A 12609-nucleotide genomic window follows, 5' to 3' on the forward strand; every position below is an offset into this window, starting at 1 on the left:
TGAGAGTCCCCCCTCCTCCAGCTGAGTGATGAACTGATTGATATGAGCGAGCGCTGAGACTAAGCTCTGGTTCATTTGCACTGGTTCGGCTGATTACTTGGAACAGAGGATGACTGATGGTGGTGGGTGAACACTGATAAGCCTGTATGACCAGAGCATGATTTGGGCTTGCCGTTATGGGGTCACAGGAGAAGATGCGGGGCATGTGCTGACCGGGATTGGCACGGTGGTGCTGTACAGTGGCTGCATTGTCCTGTGGAGGGCGCTCTGTGAATGTCTCAGTCACAATGCGTAATCCAGAAACAGTGAGACACAGTTACTGCTGAGCCCCCCCAACCCCCATCTCTCTCTCCCCTCATCAGAAGAGTGTGCTCAGGAACTGGGAAGAGGGCCGGGCATTTCCTCTTTCTCTTTCAGAACTTTCTGTTCTTTATTACTCCCTCAAAAGAAAATAACGCAGCCTTGCCAAAAATGTTTACAGCCCCCCACCACCCGTTCACCATTCTCTGTTTCTGCTTCTTTTTCTGTTTTCTCTTCTCTTCCTCTTTCTCCCTGTCTCTTCCTTTCTCTTTCCCTCTCTTTCTTCCTGTCTGCGTCCCCCCGCCCCCACCCTGCCCTCTCTGTGCTCCCCCTCACACGCCACCTCCCTTGCTTTCTTCCTCAACAACAATGTGGTTTATCAGAACCCCTCTGAGTGCTGGCTGCCTGCTCTCACTCCCTCCCTCTCTCTCCTGTCTTGAAGTGCTGTGCGCGCGGTGTTTATAGTCATTAAGAGACGGCAGCGCACCCGGAGAGCGAGAGTGGAGCCTTTCTCTCAGTCTCCCCTGGAGTTTCCTTACAGAGAACCAATTTCGTTTCAAGGTAAGATCCCAGCTGCTTGTCTCCTGCCTGTCTTTCAGTCCGTCTCTCTGAATTGCGGGATTCCCTGGAGAGACATGTTCAGGGAACCAGAACACCAGCTCCTGTAACGGGCACAAGGTTTAAGGTTACGGTCTTGTAAGCAGATGTTGACAGCTGGAGACTTCCCGTTTGCTGGGATTTGCAGACCCAGTCATGTCTCCGAGACTCGAGATGTCCTTTTTCTTTGTGATTGCTCCTCACGGTGTTTCTGCCTTCTCACTGTATGACTTGTGGGTTGTGGTCCCCTTCAGCCATGTGCAGATGTGGGGCCACTGTCAGCCTAGTAGGTGTTGATTGTAAACTGAGAGAGGTGAGGGTTCAGTTTCCTTATGCTTCTCAGCTCCAGTCTCCAGGGACATGCTGGCTTTTTCAAGGTTCTTAAAATGATACATTTATATCTGACCTACTCTTTTAAGATATTTCTTGAGCTGGATTCTACATATGAATTATATCATAATGGCGAGCCCTGAAAAGTAGATTTAAAGGAGTCATAAGCAACATTTTTTTTGTTTCTCTTGATCACACATGTATGACCTTTTCATGTTTGCAAGAAACAGGGTCCTAAAATCTTATCTTCAAACTGACTTGCTTTATCAGAGATCGTCATTTATACAGTACATACCGTACTGTGCGTCTTATGGTCTTATGTTCAATAACAAAATGATGCCTAAAGATGTTCTTAAACCTAATATTTTTGTCAAAAACTGAATGCTCACACTGAAGATTTCTAAGAGTAATATAGGTCACAATGTTGACTGATGCACATTTTTTCCCACCTCAACCATTGAACTCTAGATGTTTCAGAGTCATTGTTGGCCTCACAGTGGCACCCCACACCAGTTTGCTCCTGGCCTGGCAGCTCAGCCTGGAGGGAGTTTGGGATAGGCAGTACCTGGGTTGTATGATGCACCTTCCATTTCCTGCTGATTGAGCAGACTGCGCTCATTGGGCTATTCAGATATTTTGATATTTTGCATCTTTTTCTTGATCTGTACTTTTCAATGCCTTTATCCCTGACTTGCTTTGAAAGTTCTTTACTCTTCTTGATTGAGTCTTTGTTTCAGATTCCCTACTTTACCAAAGAGCCTCAGAGACAGGTGTTTTTATTCAAGTGAACCACTATTAGTGCAAACGGAGGCTGCATAACTATTTGTGTGACTCAGTAAGGTAATTATGTAAAAAACTATCTAAATTATTTTAGAAATGTGACAGCATTGGATTAGAATATGTATGTAGTTGCATCTTCTTTCATATAATAACTTAATATCTTTCATATCATCTGTACTTTTTTTTTGCTTTGAATACATGGAGTAGGTTGTGAATATTTACTAAACATTAATTATGACATTTTAAAGCTATTTTAAAGTATCTTGACTTCAGGGGGCAGAGTTTAAAGCAACAAAATGTGGAAACTGCAAAGGTCTGAGTAGTTTTGCAAAGCATTATACATTAACGCCAATGGTATTTGCTATCTTCTTAAGCGTAATATGTATCGAAATACCTATTCTGTGGCTATTGACCTCTCATTTGTCCTAGAAAGTGGTAGTTAGAATTTCTTGTCAAGACATAATTTGCATGAGCAACTCATCTGGGTTTTTTAACGTATCTCATGTCTTACTTAATATACCACAAATCCTAATGATGTGAAATTAAATAAATAAGAGATTTTATTAGGGGAGTATAGTATATGTAACAATAGTATGCCTAGTAAATTGTAAAATAACATCATTGGGTTTAGAGGTTATGACTCAGGTGGTATATATATAATATATATATACACTGTATATACATATCTGTACTTATGTTATGTGAACAAATTATTGTTCACATTACCAATGTAGTCCCAGGGTTTGTGAGTATAAAATTATAAAGATGACCAGACACAGGCTGGATTGTTTTTTCTGCTGACACTGGATCTGTAGAGATGGAGATAGAGCATTAGCCCCAAAACAGTGTCGGCACAACTTCATCAAAAATAGGGGTGTGTTTTGGGGGGGTCTTATTTTGTCCACTTCTTGTGCCTCCAAGTCCCCTAAAGAACGGGGATCTTTTTGACACACTGACTTTGTGATTTTGAGGAAACAACTTATTTCATTACCATTTCCTCAGGGTTTCATAGCTTTGTTCAGATAACCCCTTAGAGGAGTCCAGAGCACTTCAGAAAAGATAGCTGCTACTTTTGTTTTAGCTATGATAGATAGATTGCAGTGCAACAGCAGCTTAACACAGTCAACACAGCAGCAGTGTAATGAAATGATACAATAATACAAAACATACAATACAATCAGTACAGTCAGTGAGAAGTGCACTAAGAAGAGTTGCTCACAGTCCAGAATATACAAAGAACAAAACAGAACAGTACACAAAAAGTTGTATTGCACATTACAAATACAAATATAAATATATTGCACAAAAAACAGTTGTAAATGGTCTCAGAAATCAGTGCGTTGTTAATGAAAATTCAGAGACTGGTACTGAACCTGTATTACAACACCAATAATGCTTCCAGTCCATATGGACATTTACCATGGCAACTAATGGAGTAAGATAAAGTTTGTACCCTCATGGTGTAAACCACAGCAAGGCACAAGCATTGAAACAATGGAGTAAATGTGTTGTATGGGGACAGGAAAGGCATGGCACAACAACACTGTGTAGATTTTCTGGGACTCAGCGTAATAAGTGGAGAAGAAGTTCTGTGGTGTTTCAAGCAGGAGAAGTGGGAGTCTGGCTGTGTAATGGGAATCATACTCCACAAATCCTTACTGTTCTGCAAAAACCTGCTCTGAATCAAGAAGTCCCCACAGAAAATAACTTTCACCAGCACAACAGGATACAATCTGTATTAGACTCTTACGGGAATGCACCCTCCCTGTTCTTCAGTTTCCCTGATGAAAAACAAATTAAACTTTTCCTCTAGAGGGAGGAGGCTAAAAAAATCATCCTCTGAAGCATTTTTCTTGGAGTACTACTACTTTCACCACTGCTATTTCCACTACTGTTGCTATACCCCAATAACACACCCCAAAACAGCATTCAATAGACTTTACTGACTAAAATATTTAACAGAAAGATCAGAACATTAAACTGCATGACAATATTAAAATACACCGCACAATGTAAATCAAAGTTTGAGTTCTAACTGGAAAAGTCTTACAGAGAGGTTTGGCATTTTGGTTTGTTGCAGTTGGACCGTTTCCAGCTGATCTGTTTTTAATTTAGGATCCACAAATAATTGTGTTTTGCACACCTGATTTGGAATAGCCGATTGTGTGCATGTTTCACGTCTTGGCTCAAAGTTAAGAACCCAACAGCTGTATTAGGGGGAGAATAAGAAAGTGCAGGCAGTTGCTTCCATCCCGCCCCCTTCAAGACATATATCTTTAGTGCATCATAGGCAACAGACCCATACCTAAGGCTCAGCACCAACTGGAAAGAAATATGTGTCTATCAGGCACCAGCTGGAAAGAAATGTGTCTCTAACTAATAGTATCACATGCTTGGAAGTGTCTGGGAGGCTGCATGGGTCACTGTGTCACTGACAACCAAGACAGCCCAGGCTGACTAATCTCCTCCTTCTCTTGGCCACACTAAGTGAGTTGTGTGCTGCCACTTGGGGTCCAGTCACCTCATGTCAGAGCCAGGCTTGAACCTGCAGTTATCGGTTGCACCCAACCTGCATTTGTGTGAGATTCTTTACAGCCTGAGCCACTCAGGAAACTCGAGTGGATTTTGAGACCACTTGAAATGATAGCCAGGAAGTTAAAAACCAGGACAAATGTTAAACAAAAAACAGTATTTAGCTTCATACCTATTTTCAGCTGAATGGGAGCAAAGACTGTAAGGTGTCCAGGTCACTTCACGATTGGATTAAAATGGTGTCTTCATGGTTTCATCTCAGATTTTACACAGGCCACAGTTCAGGACACTGAGCTTCTTATGGATTCGTGAGTGCTGGTCTTGGCCAGGATGATGAATAATAATAATAATAATTGCTTACACTTATATAGCGCTTTTCTGGACACTCCACTCAAAGCGCTTTACAGGTAATGGGGACTCCCCTCCACCACCACCAATGTGCAGCATCCACCTGGATGATGCGACGGCAGCCATAGTGCGCCAGAACGCTCACCACACATCAGCTATCAGTGGGGAGGAGAGCAGAGTAATGCAGCCAATTCATAGAGGGTGATTATTAGGAGGCCATGATTGGTAAAGGCCAATGGGAAATTTGGCCAGGACGCCAGGGTTACACCCCTACTCTTTTCGAGAAACACCCTGGGATTTTTAATGACCACAGAGAGTCAGGACCTCGGTTTTACGTCTCACCCGAAGGGCGACGCCTGTTTACAGTATAGTGTCCCCGTCACTATACTGGGGCATTAGGACCCACATGGACTGCAGGGTGAGCGCCCCCTGCTGGCCCCACTAACACCTCTTCCAGCAGCAACCTTAGTTTTTCCCTGGAGGTCTCCCATCCAGGTACTGACCAGGCTCATACCTGCTTAGCTTCAGTGGGCTGCCAGTTGTGAGTTGCAGGGTGATATGGATTAGCTTCTTCCACGCTACTGGCTTAGCAAAGTTTCACAGAACTGGTTCACAGAAACTTCCTTAACTCTGCTCCTCTGTGTGGATTCTTATTTGGTCAAGAGTAATAATCATTTAAATAAACTCATATGAACTTCTTCAGGTGAAGAGCAGGTGGTGACATCCCATAAGCTCTGCACAGGGGCCACTGAGAGGCTGCAGTGAAATACTATTTCTGTAGAGCCACAGTGATGTCATTCCACTTCAAGCTGCTTTAAATAGCTCATGATTCTGGGGCAGCTGGACCACAGAATCAGGGGGTGGATATAATCCAAAGCTAGGGAGAGTGTTTCTTTTAACTGTTATAGTGCTCTTCCATCTGGGACCATATGAATTTTTATTCCAAAAATGAGCTACAAAAAGCCACTGCAAAATGATACCATGTGGCACCTAAGAGCCCCACAATGTCATTATTGCCACAGGATTCAGATGAGTGTAAATCAGTGTGTAAGTATACCAGGTCTGCCTTGGGGTAAAGGGTCCTACTTTTTGCACTGGGCTGCTGTTTTATTACCTCACCCTGCAGCTCCCCTTGCATCTTTACAACTTCCTGCTCTTCCTTCATCCCCCTCATCTGTGTCACTGAGGGTCGTCTGTGTTTCCTGTTCTCAGCCGCGAGCTTCTTCTGATCCCCTCTCTGCTCAATAGGCCTTCTCCAGAGTTGCACATGTATTTAGGCTCATGAATCCACTAAGAATCAGTGGGAGGACTGCGATCCACAATTTTCGCAACTACCCTAACTATGTAAAAGACAACAGCAATTTTGGAGTTTAAAAAAGAACTAATCAGTTGTGATATATTTCTGTAGAATTTTACCTAAAAGTTTGTTACCAAGGTTGACATATGTTGTGCTTTCCAATTAATTTGCATCTGCAGTTCAGCCTTCTTACATTCTTTTTTCTTATGGGATGGGGCTCCAAAACTCTAATGTACTCAGATTTGCTCAGAAAGTTGCAGTGCTGATAACAACCGTACCAACAGCAAAGTGTCAGAAATAATTATATGTATTTTATATTATGTACTTTAGATGGGTAGATGGTCTTTTTTTGAGCAATTAAGCATACACAAGTCTCTTGATCAGTGACACTTTGTGAATTAACCGCTCCAAAGCATCAAGCCCTGGCGTCAGCCTGTCTGTCATAGTGTTCCTAGATGCTGGTGACCTATTGTGTTGGTGGGGTCAGCTCCAGGCCCATGTCATCACAGAGAAAACTCGTTCCTGTTGAGCCACATCCTGCGCACTGTGTTCAGTATTCCAGTCACTACTGCTGCTGTTTTTCCTGCATGCCATTTGTCAATGGTGCCTTTGTTACGAAGCTTCCTCTGTGCTGTTGCGCATGTTAGTGTGTGGGAAAGAAGATAAGTGATTGTGCGGTTTCAAATCGACGTGGACAAGAATGTAAGTGACTGTGAATTGAACTCACGTGAGCAGGAGCACAGGTGTGTCAGTCTGGCCTCCAACAGAGATGTCTGTCAGCATAGGCAGAGCAAGTGGTGGGGTGTAGTGGGAATTTAAGGGCGGCTAATTGTTTCTCAATGCTGTTATCAGTGGGGAATAGGATAATAAAACTGGGTCTTTCATATTTTAAAATAGGAGTACACAGGTTTCTACAAACAGGAATTCAAGTGTGTGTGTAAGTACGCATGTGTGCATATGCTTATTACAGGATTATTTTTAATTAATGAGAGTTGGCGAGGGTCAAAATACAAAGAAAAAAGCATCGCCCTGGAAGGTCTGTCCTACAGTATATGTACTGAGCAGTAGTTAGTATTAGACAGTGTGTGACCAGTGTGTGCTGTGTACAGAACAAACCCTTTCACCATAAAGAGCCCCTCAGCAGCAGTCTTTCTCTATGTCCACTTGGCATTTGGACGTCTGAAGCCCCAGGCCCTTTAAATTAAAGCCTCTCTTTCTGAAGGCACTCTTTTGTAGCTGATTTGTAATGCAGTGCATCACACTCACAAATCTCAGTCGTCTTGTTTTACTGCACAGATCAGAATGGTCACAGATGACAGAAGGTCATTTGTGCCAACATGTTTTTCTGATTCTACTTCTCCATATATAGTTTGCACTGGTTGAACAAACCCTTGAAAAATTGAAATATCATTGAATCTCCATGAAAAAAATCATCTTTTAGAGTAATCAAAATGAAGTTGCATGTCTTTGGAAGATGGTAAGAAACCAGTGCACCTGTAGAAAAAAGATTTGAACAGGAGAACATTTCACAGGCACTCCAAACTGAAGACTCTGGAGTTCTGGAGGCAGCAACTCAACTCTTTTGAATATAGTATTCATGGGTTTCTCAGTGTGAGAGCTTCATAGTATATAAATAAATCCATGTGGCAATTTATTTTCTTGCATAATATTGTAATCTGTTATATAGCACAGCAATGTGATTGAGTGGGGTTTGCAAGTAGCCACCTGTGGCTGAGTGTGACAGGGCTGGGTGGCCCCAGGCTGCTCTCCAGTAGACATGTCTCCTGACAAAGCAGCTTCCATCAAAACACAAGCATCAGTGCAGCAGGAAATCATTTCAGACGATTACATTCCACAGTTTCTGCTCTGATGCTTTCACTGTCTGGAAAATCATACTCTCTCCCATGAAGCTCCTTAGCTATCGATCCCATCTGCAGCCAAATGTGATTCTCTTCTTACTGTATCTGATCTCTCCCTCACTGCCTACCCCACTTTTCCCTAGTGGGAAGTCCCCACTCTGCCCATCTCCTCTACATGCCTAGGTGAAAGTCACTGAAGCACCACTGCAGAATATTCCATTATTCCACATAACCCTCATTCTAACCTTAAAACTAATATAATGTTTAATATTATGAAATCTCTGAGCACATAGTAGTGGTTCCTGTGTTGGGACTAACGTCATCATTTCATCTTCTGCCAGGGCCTGAAACAGTCAGGTCGGCTTGTTGGAAGAGTTTTATTCCCAGTTGGAGTTCAGGTCCCACCGCTGCTCAGACTCCAATGGGGTTCTGCCAGGGCTCCTGTCAGGCACAGCACAGGGAGAGAGAGGAGTGTGTGTTCAGGTGTGTGGCTGAGTGTGTGATTATGTCATGATTGTCTGTCTCTCTGCCCCTCCAGCTCATTTTGAATATGTGTAAGTGAGCCTGTCAACTGTTTTCAGCCAGCCTCCATCTGTGTATTTGATCTTATGCATGTGTATTTGGGAGTGTCCGTTTCGGCGATTCTATGTGTTCACTTGAGCACACACAGCACCCATGGAGCTGGTGCCTATGGGGGTGGGGGTGGGGGGGTTCTGTTTAATACTGATGGATTAATACAGTAAAAATCCATTAATAGCCCAATAATGAAGATTAATATCCTAGCTAGGAGCAGCAGCTAACAGTGGTTCTAGTTTTCTTGGAATATGAGCTGCGTGTAGTGAACATCTGTACCTCAGTTTTCGTACTAAAGAAGACAGATGACTGAAACATTTCTCATCTTCTTTAAGACTCTTAGCAGTATGTGCTGGTTTCATTAACACATAATGCAAAGTTAGGAAAGACTTAAGATCCTGCCTAAAACTGAATCCCCCTTGCATCCACCCCTTCACCCCTTGACACCTCCAGGGTGTTCAAGTTGCACTGCCAGCTGTTTCATACTTGGTTTGTCTTTTCATGGTTTCTGAACTAATTATTTGTTTTTCTGTTTTTGGTGTTCTTTTCCAGTTTAGTTATACAATAGTGGTGTTTTCCTTAGAACCCAATGAATTCTTGAAATTCTTTAATAATCGGTCCTGCTGCCCTAGTTATGTAGTTTCCTAGGGAAGAGTCAGCCGCCCTCATGCTGGGCTCGTTTTGAACTCTGCTGACCTGCTGACCCTTTACTGTCATGTCGCTGTGACTCTATTGGTTTGAATACAGCTGCTGACCCCATGTTGGGCCAATCAGGCATTTTCTTAGCAATTGCACAGAACAGATTGTTTTAGTTTGGGAGCATGGGATCACATGGCACAGGGTGTATGCTGCTGTCTCAGCTACAGCCAAAGGACTCCTCAGTTTAGTGAGCTCTCCAGAGTGGCTGGAAGAATTTGATTATTTACAAAGGGCTGCAAAGCTTGTAATGAGATTCAGGCACTTTTCATAAAAGTCCAGAGAAAAATTCCAGAATAAAGCAACATAAGGAAGGTAATTAAAAAAACACTTTGAATGATCCCATGTTTTGATTGTGATGGCTCAATGATTCTCTGACCTCACATTAACATAAAACACTGTTCCTTGTGGACGTCTTGACAAGCTAAGTCATTCTCCTTTCTTTTGTAAGATGTGTAATTCTCAATATTTTTATTCTACACCCACTCAGATGGGAATCACTAGCTGTATCTCTATCTCCATCTTGACCCACAGCGATGACCCCTGAACTCACATGGGAAGAGTGAGGAAGTGCAGATCGGTATCGGCTGGGAACACCCAGTTGCCTCGGAACAGCCCAGGACAGAGCTTAGATTAATTGCCTAGGTCTCTCTACTAGGCATCCACTGAAATGACAAGCCTGAGACCTTCTGGGAACTTAATAATTCTATATTTACTATATAAGAGCCATCCTGCTTCTACCTTTTAAATTACAGGAAATTAAAAAGTTGTTGGTAAATAAGTTAGAAAACTATTCTGAAAGAAATTATTTTGTTTTGATTCTTTCTGTAGCCGTGAAATGCTGGGATTGATGGTCTGGCAAAAATGTCACAGAGTACCTCTTTTCCATATGTAAAAGATGGTCCTTTGGCTTGTGTGAAGTGGCATCCATTTTTAGACACAAAACTTTCTCTGACGTCGCCTCTCACTTCCGCCTCTCTGCTCCCTCATCTGAGTAACAAGAATCCTTGGTTTGAGGATGTGAAAAGTCACAGCTTTACAGGCACCTTTGAGAGAATTAGCCTGGAGTTTCTGTTTCTGAGGGAACTGGCTCTTCTCTGCTGCTGCTGTGACAGAAGAGCTGGGGCTGAGACTTTAAGGGAAAAGATTTTGAAAATGGTGGGAACTGTCCACTGTGTCTCTGACTTGTGCTGAGTCTGGCAGGTGGTACTTTGAGTCTGGGGGTGAGTGAGAAAGGAAACAGGATTTTTGGAGTTAAGAACATGCTCAGGCTGTGAATGAGTTCCTGAAGCACATTTTGTGAGAATGAGAATAAAAAAAATGTGTTGCTTTCTTGGGACAATGTGTGCTATTACCACTGAGGCAGATGTTTCATACTTGAAACAAGAAGTGTTAAACTGGAATTCCTTGCATCTTTACAGATCTTCACAAGCAGGTAGGGTCACACATCATCCTCAGCTGAAGAGCAACCCCCGCATTAGTGAGAGCTGCCTGTTTGACTTCAGCACCTCAGACACGCAGCAGATCAGGGAGAGAAGTGAGAAACTACTGAGCCATTTAAATTAGAGGGGGAAAACAGGTAGGGTGGGATGAGATGTTTGAATAGAGTGTAAAAATATGTGAGAAAATAGGAAAAGGCCACAATTAGCAGGACTATTTTCCTCATTTTTTTCTCAGTAACTCATTAACTCAAGAGCTGCATTCTGTTATTTCCTGATGGAATAAGCCTCAACAACCATGACTGAATAGTCTGTTTCAGTCACCAACAAATGTGAAGAAAGTTCCTCCTCAGATTTTCGGTCTGTAATGTAATTTTCCCTTGTGTCATCAGGTACTTGTGTGGCACTGGAGCCTGAATCAGTACAGTGGGCTGTTAATACCTCTGAGGAGTTTGACTCCATGTGTTCCCTCAGAATTCTTCAGTATTTAAAACTAAAGCTGATCAGTTCCTTCAGTCTGATAGTGGAGGTAACCAGTCTGAGGTATCCAAAATGCCTGTTTCAAATTAGAAAAAAACAAATAAAGGGTCATGATATTAAATTATTTCAGTTTCCATGATATTACCATCAGAAATGATGGGATAGTGTTTTAGATCTCTGTAAAATACCAACACCTGAAGGCTGTGGAGAAGGAATAGTTTTATCTGGTTAAACCTTAATTTGATATCCTTATCAATTTAGCTCTTCTGCCAGCTGAAACGATGGTCATACAGTACCTTAAAAAGACATAGAAACCTGCTGAATTGCAGAGTTGAGAAACCCTGGGGGAAGTGTGAGTGGAAGGGACAGGGATGAGGGGAGAGGCAGAGAAGAGATTGATAGATTTGATTGCCTGGCTTTCGACAGCCATTGTATGCCTCTCAGCAGCAATCACCATTATACTGTATTGGCAGTCAATACCCAATGATAGCTCTGCTAATTGACTTAAAACTACATGCATATGCATGAAAGAGAACTGACATTTTTCAGCATGAGAAGTATTCATCCATGTGCCTCAAATGCTCCTTTGTCAGCACAGAAAACTGATCATCATTCACTCTCTGGTGACAGATATGTTTCCTCATTACACAGTGTCACATGGCATTATACCACGTTTTCTACACAATGGTAAAGAAATAAAGGGCCATTGAGTATTTTATTAGGAGTGGTGAGAGCTGTGGAGTCAGTTTCATGTGATAAGGGTGTTAGTGGCATCTACAGCTCCTGGCTGTATTGAACAGTGTCTCAGGAGGCACCAGGGGCACTTCTATTTTTGTGGGTTTTGAATCCATAACAACATTACGCAGGTAATAGATGAGAGGAGGCTGTTGAGACCATCTAGTTTGGGTGCTAGTAGCTAATTAATCCAAATCCAGCTGCTGGAAATGAAAATGGGTTATTGGCTTTGACAGCAAGGCCTGGTAGTTCAAAATTAGTTTAACCTTTCTGGAAAAAAGCACCTCCAGCTCACAGTTTTAAAAGCACTTCCCAATCGTTTCCAGTTATATCCTCTGGTTTGTGTTTCATTGTTGATTCTGGAAAAGAATAGACAAAACAGAATGTATGAAATTGGGGCCCTTACAGAGAGAGAGCAGGCTCCTGCTCTCTTTGAGCCTTCTCCATTTCTGTTCAGTACGAGTAGTCAGTACTATCTATTTAAAGGGGGAACAGCACATATCTGCTGCTGCCGAGCCAATTTTTCTGTATACAGTACCTAGAACCACCCCACCCCACCTAGGCACTTGGGAGACCAGGCTGACAATGCTCCTTGCCTCAAAGCATTGCCTTCAGGTCTCAGTTTTTATACAGCAACCCTCAA

The 12609-nt window shown here is 42.6% G+C and overlaps 1 protein-coding gene across 1 annotated transcript in view; it reads left to right on the top strand.

The window, feature by feature from the left end:
* Positions 1-652: 652 nt before the first annotated feature.
* The window catches only part of ece2b (endothelin converting enzyme 2b), a 63865-nt gene continuing 51908 nt past the window's right edge, over positions 653-12609 (top strand). The window contains exon 1 of the mRNA XM_088914352.1: positions 653-861. The gene's annotated coding sequence lies outside the window, so the exon portion shown is untranslated. The remainder of the gene's footprint in view (positions 862-12609) is intronic.

Source organism: Atractosteus spatula, chromosome 4, assembly GCF_055471065.1.
Source record: "Atractosteus spatula isolate fAtrSpa1 chromosome 4, fAtrSpa1.hap1, whole genome shotgun sequence".
NCBI lineage: Eukaryota > Metazoa > Chordata > Actinopteri > Semionotiformes > Lepisosteidae > Atractosteus > Atractosteus spatula.